At 43.7% G+C, this 14,776-nt stretch overlaps 1 long non-coding RNA gene across 3 annotated transcripts in view; it reads right to left on the bottom strand.

The window, feature by feature from the left end:
* Positions 1 to 14,776, bottom strand: part of LOC135407210 (uncharacterized) — a 195,447-nt gene that overhangs the window by 177,045 nt on the left and 3,626 nt on the right. For 2 of the 3 annotated variants that reach the window (XR_010426758.1, XR_010426759.1), the window contains exons 2-3: positions 786 to 852; positions 565 to 627 (exon numbers count right to left, since the gene is read on the bottom strand). This is a non-coding gene — a long non-coding RNA (uncharacterized LOC135407210). The remainder of the gene's footprint in view (positions 1 to 564; positions 628 to 785; positions 853 to 14,776) is intronic. The other variant, XR_010426760.1, reaches the window with a different exon arrangement.

The following is a 14,776-nucleotide window of genomic DNA, read 5'->3' as shown; positions in this document are numbered from 1 at the left end:
AAGCAAATAAAAAAGCCAGAGTCATCATGCTATGTTGCAGCTCCTCCTCTTTGGCTGGCCAGTTGTATATACATCAACTTCTAATGATACACAGTCTAACCTAGCTATGGAAAACAACCCTTTTCACATGAAAGGTGACTACAAAACCAGTTTAAGGAAGAACAGCAGAGGTGTGCCTCCTCTATGCTAGGGGAACTAATACAGATTATAAGACACTTTTCTTACTTAAGATGCCATACTCTTTCCCTGTCTGCACTTGGATTGCCTGGTAAGAGGAAAGTCACATTCATATGGTTTCTCTGACTCGCTCAAGGAGTAGCTGGTATTAAGACCTGGTTGAACAATGCAGGCAAGTTGCAGATGACTGCATTGTTCAAGCACAGACTTCACAGTCTTTATGTAAATCTACATCTGAAGGATGTATCAAAAAGGCAACAACTAATGATTTAAATCATACATGTTACTACTGCCCAGATACATTCAGCAAACCAGTAGAGAGGCCAATTTACAGTCTTTTTGACCTGAATTGTTCAAAATAATCAAAGTGATTTGAAATAAGCTTACCCAGCTTAAAACTGCTTGTGGAGACATGCTGAAGAATATCAAAGCAGAGAACAGCAGAGTGACCTGAAGAAAGAAAAGAATGAAATTCTAGTGAGTGTAAAATACGTGAATGAATACATAACCTTACATTGATATGCATAATGTTAAACTATGATAGCTAAAACCATGTAGGAAAGCTGGTACACAAAAAACATCAGAGCTCAATGTTCATACCAACCCACCTCATTGTATATGTAAAACCAAAAAAGCTACACAGAGTCCAGGATGATGACAAGTTTGGAAGAGTTTCTATAAAAGAAGGGACTAAATTATTTTTTTTTTAATTTGACCATTATAATTTGTTATTCTGATTAAAGCAAGTTAGTCTAAGGTTTCTTCAAGAGAACTATTTGGCAAAGCTCAAAAGACAGGAAAATCAAATAAAATATTATAAAAACAAAATATGAAGGGAATATGGTAGAAGACTACAAAATGATAAATGACACAAAGAAAGGTTTGTAGATAATGATTTTTCGTGACTTCTCACAATACTAAGATAAGGAGGCACTTAAAGAAATTATCCAGTTTAAAGGAAAGGAAATGCTTTTTCCACATAGCTTCTTAACTGGAGTGCGGAACTCATTACCACAGGAAGCTGTGGAGGCCACAGCATAAAAGGAATTTAGAAAAAGGGGGGGATTTTGTAGAGGATAAACCTACTGGTGGCTATTAGATACAATTATCCAGATCCAAACTTTAACACACAAAATTCTTAAACTATCAGTTACTGGAGGTGTGTATAATCGCTTCCTACAACTCTGTTCCTCATCCTTCTCTTTAAGCGCTTTTTGCAAGCCACTGCTTGTAACTGCTTGTAACCCAGGACACTGGGTTGGCTGGACCTTCAATTGATTCATATAGAAGTTCTTCTGGTCTTAAGTTAAATTGCATTTACCACAATGTAAGAAAACACTTGTGAGACGCCACCACCTATGAAATTAGATTTTGAGATTTGTATAGCTACCCAAAGCAAGAGAGGCAATTTTCTGAGGATGGCTACAAACTACATGCTTGTGAGAGAGAAGCTACACCAAGGAAACCTTGAGTTTTGCATGACAGAAACCTCCTTTTGCAGTGAGCAGCACCAGAGTGAGGAACTATGTCTGGCTTGAACCTCAACAATTATGGATCATACCTGCCCAAGTTTACCCTAAGGGTCTCAAAGGAGGGCACTGGAAGTACTATACATAAATAACCCTAGTTTTTAATTATATGAGTCTGAACTATGTATAGTCTTTATCAAATAACAAAAATACTAATCTACATATCAAAAACATCATCAAGCGAATGTATTCAAGAATTCCAACTGGGGTAGGTACAAGCAAATGCAAGTGCTATCCTTGCACTGTCACTGACAGCATGAAAAGCTGAGCATTCTCGTCACCTCTTCACCAAAAATTTTATAGCAACACATCTGCCACATGCTATTTTAAACATGCAGCCTGCATGCATGCTGCAACAAGGTTGTGATCTAAATCACCAAATTGAGAAGGATTTTTTTTTCAATATTCATGGTTGCAGCAAAAAAACCTGTCTTGCTACTCATGAGGGCTAACCTCAGAAATGTAATGTTGCTCAACAAAACAAACCACTGACAATCCTGACTACTGTGAGCAATGAGACATACTCTAGTCTGCTGAGTTTGCAAAAGGCAAACATTATTAGCAAGAGATATACTTCACATTAAAACAAAAGCCTTAATTTTGTTTATAGATTCACTCACATTTTACTCAGTAATCCATGGAGCAGAATGCCTTTGGAGTAGTACAGCAAAATTCTGTGATGTGCAGTGCTGTCAAAAGGGAGAAAGAAAAGTCCAGGACACAAAAGCTCAGGGAGTGAGTCTCACTGAGCATCTGTCTCCTAATGAGTAAAAAACTCTTTTGTATTTGTTTGGACTCAGTAGCAGAGACTGATGGCTGCACAGGGCTGCCAGGAGTAAAAGTCTTTAGAAACAAGGTGCAGAACTGGCCTACACTTACTTAGCTACACATTTGGGGCATCAGCATCCAAGTACCATACCTGTGTAGGCAAAAAAGTTCATCAATCACTCATACAGCTGTTAATGTGAAACAGCATAGTAAACTCATCAGACTTTAACATACCATATTTAAAATCTGCATGCCAATTTTTGCATGTTCTTACACACCTAAATTGCCTATTTCAAGGTAACAATCCTCATTACTATTCTCATCCATAAAATTGTAATTTAAAACTATATTTTTGTATGGAGAAGCTTGATAACATCTGCTTAAGTAGCATATTCTTTAAATTAAAAATCCCATGGTTGTGTATTTGGTCACTACATTCATCTGCTATTAAAAGGGTACTTAAAAAGAAAAAAAAAGCACACGCCCAAGTGATCAAAAGAAAGTTAATTGCTGAGACTGACTTACGATAAGAACCAACACAGTCAGCACTTTGAAAGCGAGGCTCAGAAGAACCGACATGAACAGAGAGGCTTTCTATAGTCCTCTGATATTTGCATTAGAAGGCGTTTGTGCCAAGCCCAGCAGATTTTTTGACCGAAGGCAGCCAGCCTCGCGCAGAGGGTGGGGTAGGAGGGGTGAGCGGGGGGCTGCGGGCAGTGGGAGCTGCAGGGTGAGAATTCCCCTCCCCCCAGCTCAAAGTGCAGGAGGAACAATGCTGAGAAAGGCAGGCGACTACGCCCAGGTCAGTGGAGACTGACAGTCCTCCACTGGCGATAGCCCCCACCATGTGCTGGTTTTTCAGTAACATTTACACGTTTGCAGTTGTGAACTACAAACTGCTTTATTTTCTTGTCTGACTTGGTGATTTCAAGGGGAAACACATAAGAAGATAAAATTTGCTTACAGCAACAAACTGTAAAGGGACCAGTCCTTATGCATTACTACTAAACATGCCTTGGTAACATCCCTGTAAACCTGACAGCTTTTCTTTCCCAGAAACCTCCAGCACGTTCGAGGTGCCTGAGCTGGTCATGTAGTCACCAACAGCAGGAACTGGGGACCCCGGGTGCTACCCAGACCAAACACTCCTTTGTAACTGCTCCCTCCTTACCCCCGGGCAGACTTTCCTGCCTGACTGCCCTCCTCCTTGGTACTCACTGTTAATACCCATATATATTGGTTTCACACACAGGGGGCAAACCTTGGCTGATATCAGCAAGTTATTGGTTTCTCCCAGCCCTTATAGGGTGGCACAAGAAGATGCTCTACAATTAATTAATCCAATACATTTGTGATTTTGGGAATCCAGGCATTGTTTACATGTAGCAATAGCACTCTGCATCACCATCACAGCAAACAAGTGAGGCTGGGGAAGTGGCAGCTTAGCCCAGCTGGCAGCCTTCACAATGACCCCCAGAGATCACAATGATGAGCAGGTTTTCCCGCAGAACATCAGCCCCATGCTGATCCTCCATCCCACAGCACTATGTTTGCCTACAGCCCAAGCCATCAGCTACATGTGTTAGGTGCCCCCGTGGGGCTCAGGACTTTCCCTGGGCAAGCCACAGCCTCTCACTCCACCCACATCCTTGCAGCAGCACTGGCACACGACGCCGGCTCTGCCTGGTGTGGTTGCTCCAGCACAGGTTGTGGTTGGGCCTTGCCTACCCTTCCTGTGGAAAGGGCCATTCCTGGTGAGGCAGCCTGGACTATGGGAGCATCGCCTCTGTGACCACTTTGGGAGTGAGAAACACAGTGCAGGGGCCTCCAAATGCTGTGGGCAAAGAGTAACAGGCAGCAACTGAAGCCAGGGGAGGATGGCCCAAGACATTCCCGAGCACAGCTGTCTGCAGGGGGGCATTTCACAGATGCTCATACAAGCTTTAGCTCCCAGAGAGATGAGGAAAGGGCATTAGGAAACTACCACGATCCTCCTCAGGGAACAGCCAAGGATGGGGTTGTCCTCTGTTAAGCAAAGAGGCAGTAGAGGCACTGGGCATCTGACAGCACCACAGTCCATAGTCAGCTTCGATGAGCCGCCTTAGACCAAGGCTCTAGGTATACTTAACTTAGGTTAAAATTCATGGAATGGCTTACTACCAAAGAAGACAAAAGCAGTGCTGATTCCCTCTCTTACACACAGTCACACTGGCCAGCAGGTTTTGTGCTTCTACTCTTTGATGGAAATGCATATTCTTTCAGTCTCTATATTTATTTTTTCATAAGAAAAAAAAAATCAAGAACAAAGGAATCCTGCATACATCATATGCTCACTTGTCACAGTTTTGCTCCCATTCCCTGGAACCACAAATAGCTACAATGCAAGGCATATCCCTATCTTGAAGAACTGATCTGAAGTCTTCTGCTTTGGAAGGGTCAGCAGCTGCTGATGCAATTGCCAGTCTAGAGGTTCCTTTAGTCTATGTTTAAATTTTTCATTATCCATGGAAGGACACAGCTTTTTTCATGTTTTCATTGAAATGTGTTTTCAGAACATATGACAGCTTGGGATGCTAGTTGTTAGGGGATAACTACTTGTCATGGTTTGAGATCCCCAAAATTTAATTCCCTAGTCTAAGCCCCCTCCCCCATCTCAACCTAGTATAAGATGTATAAGATGTGGGTTTTTTCCAGACAAAACACGAGACTCAGAATGGGGAAAAGGTAATATATTACAATTACTGTAGAAATAAATATTATAATACATTATACACACGATCACAACTATCTCTACCATGACATAAGTATTTACAATGGATCAGATCTCTTCTCCCCTCCAAATAAAAGTCCAGCAGGGAAGAAGGACAGATCCCTTCTTCAGAGCAGCAATGTCTCTAAGGCAGCAGTCATCTGTCCTCTTCACAATGCAGCAGCTGATAGCTGGATTTCTTTTCAATACACACAAGGGGATCTCCAAGCCCTTTGGCCCGTCATCTCCAAACGAGGGTCTTTCAAGACACAAGGGGGTCTCCTTTCACCTCTCTTGGCTCTCCTGTGACTCCAAGCGAAGGCCTCACCTGTGGACTGCCAGCAGGGACTAAACTCGCTTCACCACAGGCATATCATGAAATGCAGGGGCATCTTCGTGAAAGTCCCTTCCTCAGGGGAGTTCACCCCTGAGTCAGAACATCTTGGGCAGCATTCAGTTGAAAGCCTTTGCCTCAAGAGTTCTACCAGAGCTCCTGTGCTCTGTCTCAGGCTGCCACCTTGGTAGCAGTGGCGAGGAGGGGGGGAAAGGCCAAGGTCACCCCCCTCTGCATTTCCTCTCCGTCCCTGTCCAGCTTCAGGACGTTTTTGAGCTTCTCAGCTCCTCTCTCTCTCTAGTGCTGCATGTCCAAGACTCCTCTCCTTAATAGGAGTCCATCTCCCTCCTTTCTCGGAGGTCTCAAAGGAGTTTTGGGGAGTCTGCTTCAGTTCGTACCCCCAAAACTCTGTAGCTCTGCTGCTGACTCTCTTTTCTTGGCTCTCCTTCCAAGAGTCCTCTCTGCAGTGCATGCCGTTTGCTGTTTGGTTCAGTTCTTATCTGTCCTGGCTCTTAGCCATAGTCTCTGGACGCTGCTTCTGCTGCTGCTCTGTCTCTGCTCACTTACAGTGGAGAAAACTTTCTTAGCTCTCACCTGCAGGCACCTAGCCCAGCTTTATGCTGTTCCACGTCCCCACAGGCCCCCGCTGGGGACTGGGAGCCAAAGTGCCCCCCAGGGGGCTTCTGCCCTCTGCTCCTCGTGGCCTCAGAACATGGCTACCACTTCTACAACCAAACTACAACTAACTTTCTCTTCCGTTTGCTTGTGGTATGTTTACATTTCGCAGGAGCGCAGATTGGACAGAACTTCAAAACTTCCAGGGGTCACCACCCCCTGGGGTTTTACCATTCTCTTAGCTTCAGGGGGAAAACCTGGTTCAAACCACTACAACACTGCACACAGAAGGAACAACCTTCTGTGTCAGGCCATAGTCAGGCATGACAGACTGACCCACATGTGTGGCACCAGTAACTGCCACGTAACATAGCAATATTCAGTATAAGCCTGTGCCAGTTTAACCATGCTTCATTTTCCATTATAGAAACCCCACAAGTATTTTGGGGATGTAGGACCTCCAAAATCCTGAGTATGCAGAAGAGAGGTCTGCATATATATATTGAATATACACACAGTGCTTTCAGCTCATGAAGTGGTCCCTTTCTGTGCTAACAGCTGCCACAAATAACTTTGGTGGGTGGAGAAGGGGGAAGGGGGAATGGTTAGAATTAGAGAAGGGCATTTACATACACGCACAGGCATCCCACAAATCCTCAAATTCTTAGAGTGTTCTGGCTGAAATGGGACCACCCAGCTACCAGTATACATTGCATGATAACTCAGTGGCAACAGCTCTTAAATACTGCTGTCCTTGTTCCACCAGAAACTGCTTGATGACCTAGTCGAAAGTGCAGAGAGCACTGTTACTCATTCATTAAGCACATCTCGTGATGGACACACTCCAGATAAAAAACTGCATTTTATTTAGAAATGTTTAGCACTGCTGCCTGGCCTAACCCCCAGTACCTGCCAGTGCTGTCTCCTATCAGCTCCAGCATGCAGGGAAACTTACATGATCATCTACAGGCCTGCCTTTGACATCCTGCTCTGTGCTGTACCACTGACCTGCCCAAACCGACCCATGAGACAGTAGCTGGGACCTTGCCTCAGATCTAGGCCAGAGAAGTGGAATTCCAGAATACTTTTTTACAAATGTTTCTCATAGTCAGGATGAAAAAAGCCATCTGACCCATTCTCCACCAAAGCAATAGCAGCTAAAGTCAAGTCTTAAGCACGTTGTTAAGCAAATGCCACAGAAGTGTTGGTCTATCAGCTGTCTTACTCTGTGTAAAAGTTCACTGTTGACTGCCTTTGTTCATGCTGTTCATGGATGACCACATGTACTCACATCTTGCAAGTCTAATGCAGTCTAATGTATTTTTCTTAGAAATTATAAATGTAAGAAATATATAATTTCTTCTACTTATATTATTATAATATGTCATATATTTATACGAATAAATAATTATAATGGTAAAATATATGTTAAAACAGAAATTAGAAAAAATAAAATATAGAAATTACATTTCTAAAGTAGTCAGACAGTAAATGTTCTTCTTATAAAGCAATCAAGTACAAAGTAACAATAACGTAAGCTAATAAAATAGTCAATCAGGAACATGTTGACAGAGGAAGATGGTCTGTTCTACAAAGAAAAGAAATAATTGTGACATTTCTAGTAGACTAAGAAATTGCCATATGTTACTGGTGCAATCATGCATCTGAAACAAAACCTCCCATCTATCACAGGTTTATGTATTAAGCTGGGTGAACAGGCTGTTGCAAAAAGAAAAATTTTCCTTATTTTCTATATGTAGCTTTTCATTGGTTTTGGTATTTTAGCCCAGTTCTCAGGAGGAAAGGAAAAAAAATTGCTTTCATCCACGTAGTGATATCTTCCAGTTGTGAGTAAAACATGTTCTGATGTCATGCTGTGAAAATGAAAGTTTTAGTCATGGAAGGCAGTGAGGAGGAATTCTTTTTCAGATTGCCTGGTGCTTCCAGGTCAGTGCTAGAAAATACAACATCTCTCAGGTGCAGACAGGTGTCATCACACAGCAAATTTCCCTGGGGATCCAAAAAGGAGTGCCAAAATAAAATGGACGATGTTGAAACATATATATACACCCTCTTTTGTCCATGCATCAGTTTGCTATTATATAGGCAGGCAAGATATAAACTAGAGCAAAGTGGGGGGGGGGGGCTAGGGGAGTGGAGGGAAACAAGGAAAAAATAAAAAGGAAAGAGAAACAGAGCCAGACCACTACCATCTATTTACAACAATATGTGCAGTAACAGGTCTGGCTGCAACATATGTAGGAAAGCCTGCTGGAGAAATCACATCATGCGTAGGAATAGATATCAAGTTTTCTTAGCCAAGGATTAGAAAAATATGTTTGTTTTCAAATAAGCTTATCCTGCACGCTGCCAGGAAATGAAAACTGTCACTCAGCCTTGTTTCTTTTTGCCATGAAGTAGTGAGTGCTACTGGAAACAATAACAGTTGTGAATGAATTCTGTGTTATCTGCTGGAACTCTTTACTGGTGCTTACCCACCTCTACCTGACTGACTACAAGCTTGAGTAAGAACTAGCACTAAGAATAGCCCTCTAATCACTGGTCAAACACTTCCCCCTTCAGACAAACTAATACTGACCAGTAACAGTAGGTGTGATTCTATTTCAAACTTCCAGAAATGTTCTCTGTTTTTATTAGAGGCATTTTATTAGGAACTTTAAATGTTCTTACTTGGTTGCATGATAAAGCAGAAAATCTGTGCAATCACATGTAGAAATTACATACTGAACATACTACATCTTATTTGTAAAGCTTGGAAAAACTTCTTGGATCATTCTCTGTCTTACCAAAAGTTGGGAAGGTATATTTTGATAAGTCAATTTCTATGGCTTTGTATTGACAGTGAAGCCTAGAGGCTGAAGAGAGAGAAGGAGGGATGGAAGGATAAATCTGGTGAAGACTAGACTGACCAATGTGCAGTGCAAACTAAAAAAAAACTGCAAAAGAAACTGTTTTTAAAAAAGGGAAAAGGAATCAAAGCTAAAAGGCAACTGCTCAGCAGAAGAGACCAAAGCAATCAGTGTTTCTTTTTGCTTGTAGAGGCCTCTGTCACTCACCTGTGAGAGGACAAAAAATGCAGATTAAAAGCCAGACAGTGTGGAACACTTAACTGTGGCTGAAGCTTAAAAATATGCTGGAGAGATAAATGACAAGTAGTAGCTCATGTTTTGATAGCACAACCTGTTACCCTGAAGCTGTGGGCTGTCTGGTTGCTCCAGGATGGAGGGTGAGGAGCATGGGATGTCTCCGGTCCCCCTTGAACAGGAAGGTTTCATTTGCTCACAGTTTCCTCTCCCACAATCCAAACAGAGACATGGGATTTTCCCCTCTGTGTGGCCAAGAATAACACCACTGATTACAGGACTAAGGCAGGCCCGGGGCTGAGGCACTTCCCAGCCAGCAGTCAGATACCTCACATATCAGAAATGAGAAATTAAGCCAGGCATGTGCTTTGTTGAAGTGAAGCCTGAGCTGATGGCCCAGGAATGGTGGTACAAGAAATATTTCTCACATCCAAACGTTCCAGCTGTGGCTAGAAATGACCCAAGAAAAGCTGCTGTAACAGAAGTACAAAGGATCTTTTCTGTCATCATATCCAGGCTCTCTATCTCAAACATTCCTGAAAAATTTGCCCTTCCAGTTATCTGAAGTTGAACATAATATTTATACAACATCTGGTATTTTGTTGAGCAAAAACTCACCCAAGGAAGTGGTCACAGCACCAAGCCCAAGTTCAAGAAGCGTTTGGACAGTGCTCTCAGGCACATGATGTGACTCTTCGGGATGTCCTGTGCAGGGCCAGGAGTTGGACTCAATGATCCCTGTGGGTCCCTTCCAACTCAGGATATTCTATGATTGCATGATTCAATGATAACCAATATTGACATTTTTCATGTTTTGCTTGGGTTTGTTTTATTATGTCTGGTTTATTTTTTTGTCAAAAGTACCATTTCACATTTTGTCTTTCATTCTGCGTTTGAACATCACCAGCAACAACCAACAGCAAGTCTCAGCATTTTACTCTGGGACTCCACCTCCCCTGGTTGTCTTTAGGCTGTACTCTAACCTCCTGTGTGGCTTCTCTCTCTCTCTCTCTCAGAGTTGCAAATTCTCCGAATGACTTCACTCCCTTTTAGGCCTCCCACAGGTGACTGTCTCCTTAATGCATCCACTCTGTCGTGGGTTTACTCTGGCTGGATTTTCAACCCACCTACAGAATTGCTAAAAGGTGAGAGAGGTTCACATAGGCAAGACAGACTCGACATGAGGAAAGATATCAAAATTTATTGCTAACAGGATAGGAACTAAAGAATAATAAAATAAGACAATTTTAAACAACTTTCCCTGTGATGAAGTTCCAATGATCCTATGTATTTCCAAGGATTTACTTGTTCTAATAGGTGAAAAAGAAGCTGCAAAGAATGTTGATAAAATAAACAGTCTTAAATATAATTTCTAATCACCCCTCGCCCCCCCTGCATCAGTGCAGGAGGAGAAGTCTCTTCTTTACTCTCAGGGCAATAGCTAAAGTCTCTCTCCATTGGGATGCAGAGGGTCTCTGCCCCCACTGGTCCTTCATGGGCTGCAGGGGGACAAACCTACTTCACCATGATCTTCACCACGGGTTACAGGGAAGCTAAAGCTCTGAGTCTTTTCCCTGCTCCGCAGGGAGTAAGTTCTCGGGGGACCCCTCCACATCGGGTCCACACTTCCCTCAGGTTGCAGGTTCTGGGGTTCGGCTCAGTCTCTATACCCCGATGGTTTTCATTAAAGTCCTACCCAGAATAACCTGCTTCAGCGTGGCTTCTCTCTCTCTCTCCAAGTTGCAAATTCTCCAAAGGACTTTACTCCCTCTTAGGCCTCCCATGGATGACTGTCTCCTTCATGCATTCACCTGCTCCAACATGAGCTTGGCTATGTAATGGTTTTGAGTCTAGGCCTTCCTTCCTGGCAACCAGGAAGGAAGGAAGGAAGGAAGGAAGGAAGGAAGTGTTCCACCCTATTCTTTTTTGTAATCAAACATATAAATAGACAGAGAGAGAAGCCTCTTTCTCTTTTTCCATGAGGTTAGGAGACAGCAGACTCCCCCAGCCAGTCTCCCTTGTTGTGGGGGAGCTGAGGCCTGGTTGGGCCTACAAGGCCTGTTGTTTCTGCTGATCCAGGGTCCGGTATCTTGGCAGCAGCGTTGGGCACGATTGTGCTATCTCAAGGAAAGTATTAAGATTTTCTTTGACTAGTTCTTCACTGAGTGTGTATACCTGTTTTGGTTTTTTGTTTGTTTTGTCCTTTTCTGTTTTCAGGTGTCAGGGTTTTTATCCCATGCTTAGTTACACTGGGTACTACAGATAAAGAAGTACCCACCACGGAGATATGTTATTATCTCAAAATTTTAATGAAAGCCTCTGAGACTTAAAACTGAGTACTTAAAAATATCTTGCAGGGAAGCTATCAAAGTTTGATATAGCCTTTAACTTTAAGCTTTTTTTTTTTTTTAATAAGCTTTACTTGTATTTTTAAATATTTAGGTGATTTAGGTGGTTTTAAAAGTAAAAAATACATAAAAAATAAAAGAACAAATGTCAAGATTAGCAATAGTAAAGTATACCTGTGCCCTGGACACTGGGATGCAGTACACCCTCAGCAAGTTTGGGGAGGGCAACAGTGGGTACTGGCAGTGCCCCACAGTGGGAAGGCTGGCTGGGCTGCACTGACTGAGGGAAGGGGTGATACCCCTGCCCAGTGTTCCTGCAGCCCCAACCAGAGTACTGTTCCTCCTGTAATCACACAGGTATTAATAGATCAAATCATGAGCTGTTTTGAAGAGGTGAAAAACCAATCCACACTGATTTTCCATGAAGCAAGCTCACATTTTGAGAGCTTTGCTTAAAAAAGTGATTCTCAGGCCACAACCTACTTCTGATCCTGTGAATCACTCTAACACTTCTCTATGTCAAAAAGGTGGGTTTTGCTGGCTCTGGAGCATGGTTTGTACAGCTCACCCCACCATGACACAGCTTTCAACTGAAGTCATTTCACAGATCAGCTGACAGGTTTATCCTCAAATGCCGCCTACCTTTAACACCTTGATTATTTTATCAGCATCAGCATCAAATAGTTATCTAAAGGCACTTGTGGGAAAGCAACAGTCTTGGGAAAAGGGCATTATCCCTCCTTTCAGGTCTGACCTCAAAACTCTTTCCCAAGCCTGAACATTTTTTATGACACCGATTTCAAACCTTTGCAATAACTCTCTGTGGTAGAGGAGGCAGCAGAGCCAGAGCTCAAACCCTTCCCAGGGCCAGGAGTCTTGTAAGCCCTGGAAACCACCCAGCCATGTTCTCCCCACCTCCAGCTGTTGCCAAAGCAGCTCAGCTAATCTGCAACCATCAGCTGGCAAAGAGCTTTCAAAATTCTCTGGGGTAGCATAGAGTCCAATTGTGCTCTGTGTGTGCAGGATGTGAGCACTGTCACTGAGGAACACCCTGAAAGGGCATGCAGGTGCATGGCTTGAGGTCAGGACAGCTGCTGTGTCTAGGGATGAATGCTGCACCTAAGCCAGGCATAGCCAGGGGGAAAGGTAGGAACCGAAAGTAATTGCTGCATCCCTCCCTGTGGTGGGGGGAAACAGTTTTCCCCCTGAAGTTATAAAATGGTAAAACCCCAGGGGGTGGTGACCTTTCCCTTGAAGTTTGAACCAATGAGCGCTTCTGCAAAATATAAATATATCACAAGCAGAACTGAAAAGAAGGTAGTTGTGGTTGTTGTTGAAGAAGTAGCCATGTTGTAGAGCCACGAGGAGAAACAGCAGGAGCCCCCTGGGTGGCTCTGGCCCCCCCAGCCCCCGGCAGAGGGGCTACAGGGACTTGGAACAGTGTAAAACTGGGCTAAGTACCTGTGGCTAGAAAGCTAAAGAAGTTTTCTCCACCGTGAGTGAGCAGAGACGGAGCAGCAGCAGAAGCAGCGTCCAGAGACTGTGGCAGAGAGCCAAGAGGTAAGAGAGAACAAGCAGCAAACAAGCATGAAGAGATGCAGAGAGAACTCCTGCAAGGAGAGAGAGAGAGAGAGAGCCAGCAGCAGAGAGACAGAGTTTGGGTAAGAACTGAAACCAAAAACCCCCCAAACTCCTTGGAGACCCCTCACCTCTTAGAAGGGAGGGGTGAAGTGCAGCATGCACTGCAGAGAGGAGCTGAGAAGCTCAAAGCATCCTGGAAAGCTGGACCAGGACGGAGAAAGAATGCAGAGAGAATGACCTTGGCCCCCCTCGCCACTGCTGCTAAGCTAAGCTAGAAGCCTGAGATCAGAGCCTAAGAGCTCTGTAGGGAACCTGAATCCCCTGAAGATAAGGACCGTCACGAAGACCCCTGCGCTTTGTGATATGATGTGGTGAAGCGCCCTTGTCCTGGGAAACGCAGCCCACGGAAGAGAAGACCCTCGCTTTAGACGATGGGCCACAGGGCCTTGGATACCCCCTCGTGTATACTGGCAGAGATCCAGCTACAGCTGCTGCATGGAAGAGAGAGAGATTGACTGCTACTCTGAAGAGAATGCTGCTCTGAAAGTGGAAAAGATCATTTCCTTCTTCCCTCCTGGACTTTTATTTGGAGGGGAGAAGAGATCTGATCCATTGTAAATACTTTTATGTCATGGTAGAGATAGCTAAGTTTGTATTGATATGGTTTGAAGCTGGCTCCCTGCCAAGTCTCCAAACCCTACCACAAGAGTTCCCTCCCCCCCCCCCAAACCTCAGGGAGAAGAGGGAGAAAAAACAACCAAGAAAAACCCAAAACGAGAGAGAGACAGCTAAAGTGATATATATAAACATATTTACACCTATGTTACACTTATATACAATTAAAATATATACAATTTCCCAAGGGAAAGGGAAGAGGGAAGGGAAAAGGAACAAAACCAAAATAATATATATATATATATATATCCCAATCAGTGGCCCGAGATCTAGTAACTAAAAGAGTTAGCAAAGAAATATCTCACACTTTCCTTGGGACAACGGAGAGTCGCTCTGGACCGATCACCGGCAACCTCCACCTCCCAAGGTCGACAAGGCCTAACCAGGCCTCGCTCCCCAACACGGCAGACTCAACAGCAGGGAACCTGCACCTCCAAGCCGCCGGAAGGAAAGAGAAGCGAAGGCCTCTCCTCCTTTCTTCTTATAGTCTGGTTTACATAAAAATCATAGGGAATACTGGGTAAATCTGGACCCTTCCTTGGTTACAAACTGGTCACCAAGGAAGGCCTAGCCCAAACCACCACATGTATATAAGGTATTGTAGTATTTATTTGTACTGTCATTGTAATATATTCCCTTTCCCCCCATTTTAAGTCTTGTGTGGTGTCTGGAAACCCATCTCACACTGGGTTGAGATGTGGGAGGGGGTTTGGACTAGGGAATTGGATTTTGGGGCTCTCAAACCATGACAGTCTCCCTGCCCTTTGTGTCTCTCTTTTGCATGCTTATGAGACAGCAGCACTTGTTGGGAAATGTCTGAATTAGAGGATGAAGTAATAATCAGCCTCCAGTTTTACCAGACTGCAGTGAGCTCCTTTGGGGAAGGTCACTCACAG

The sequence above is a fragment of the Pseudopipra pipra genome, chromosome Z (assembly GCF_036250125.1).
Source record: "Pseudopipra pipra isolate bDixPip1 chromosome Z, bDixPip1.hap1, whole genome shotgun sequence".
Lineage (NCBI taxonomy): Eukaryota > Metazoa > Chordata > Aves > Passeriformes > Pipridae > Pseudopipra > Pseudopipra pipra.
This window is presented reverse-complemented; position numbering and strand designations above follow the sequence as displayed.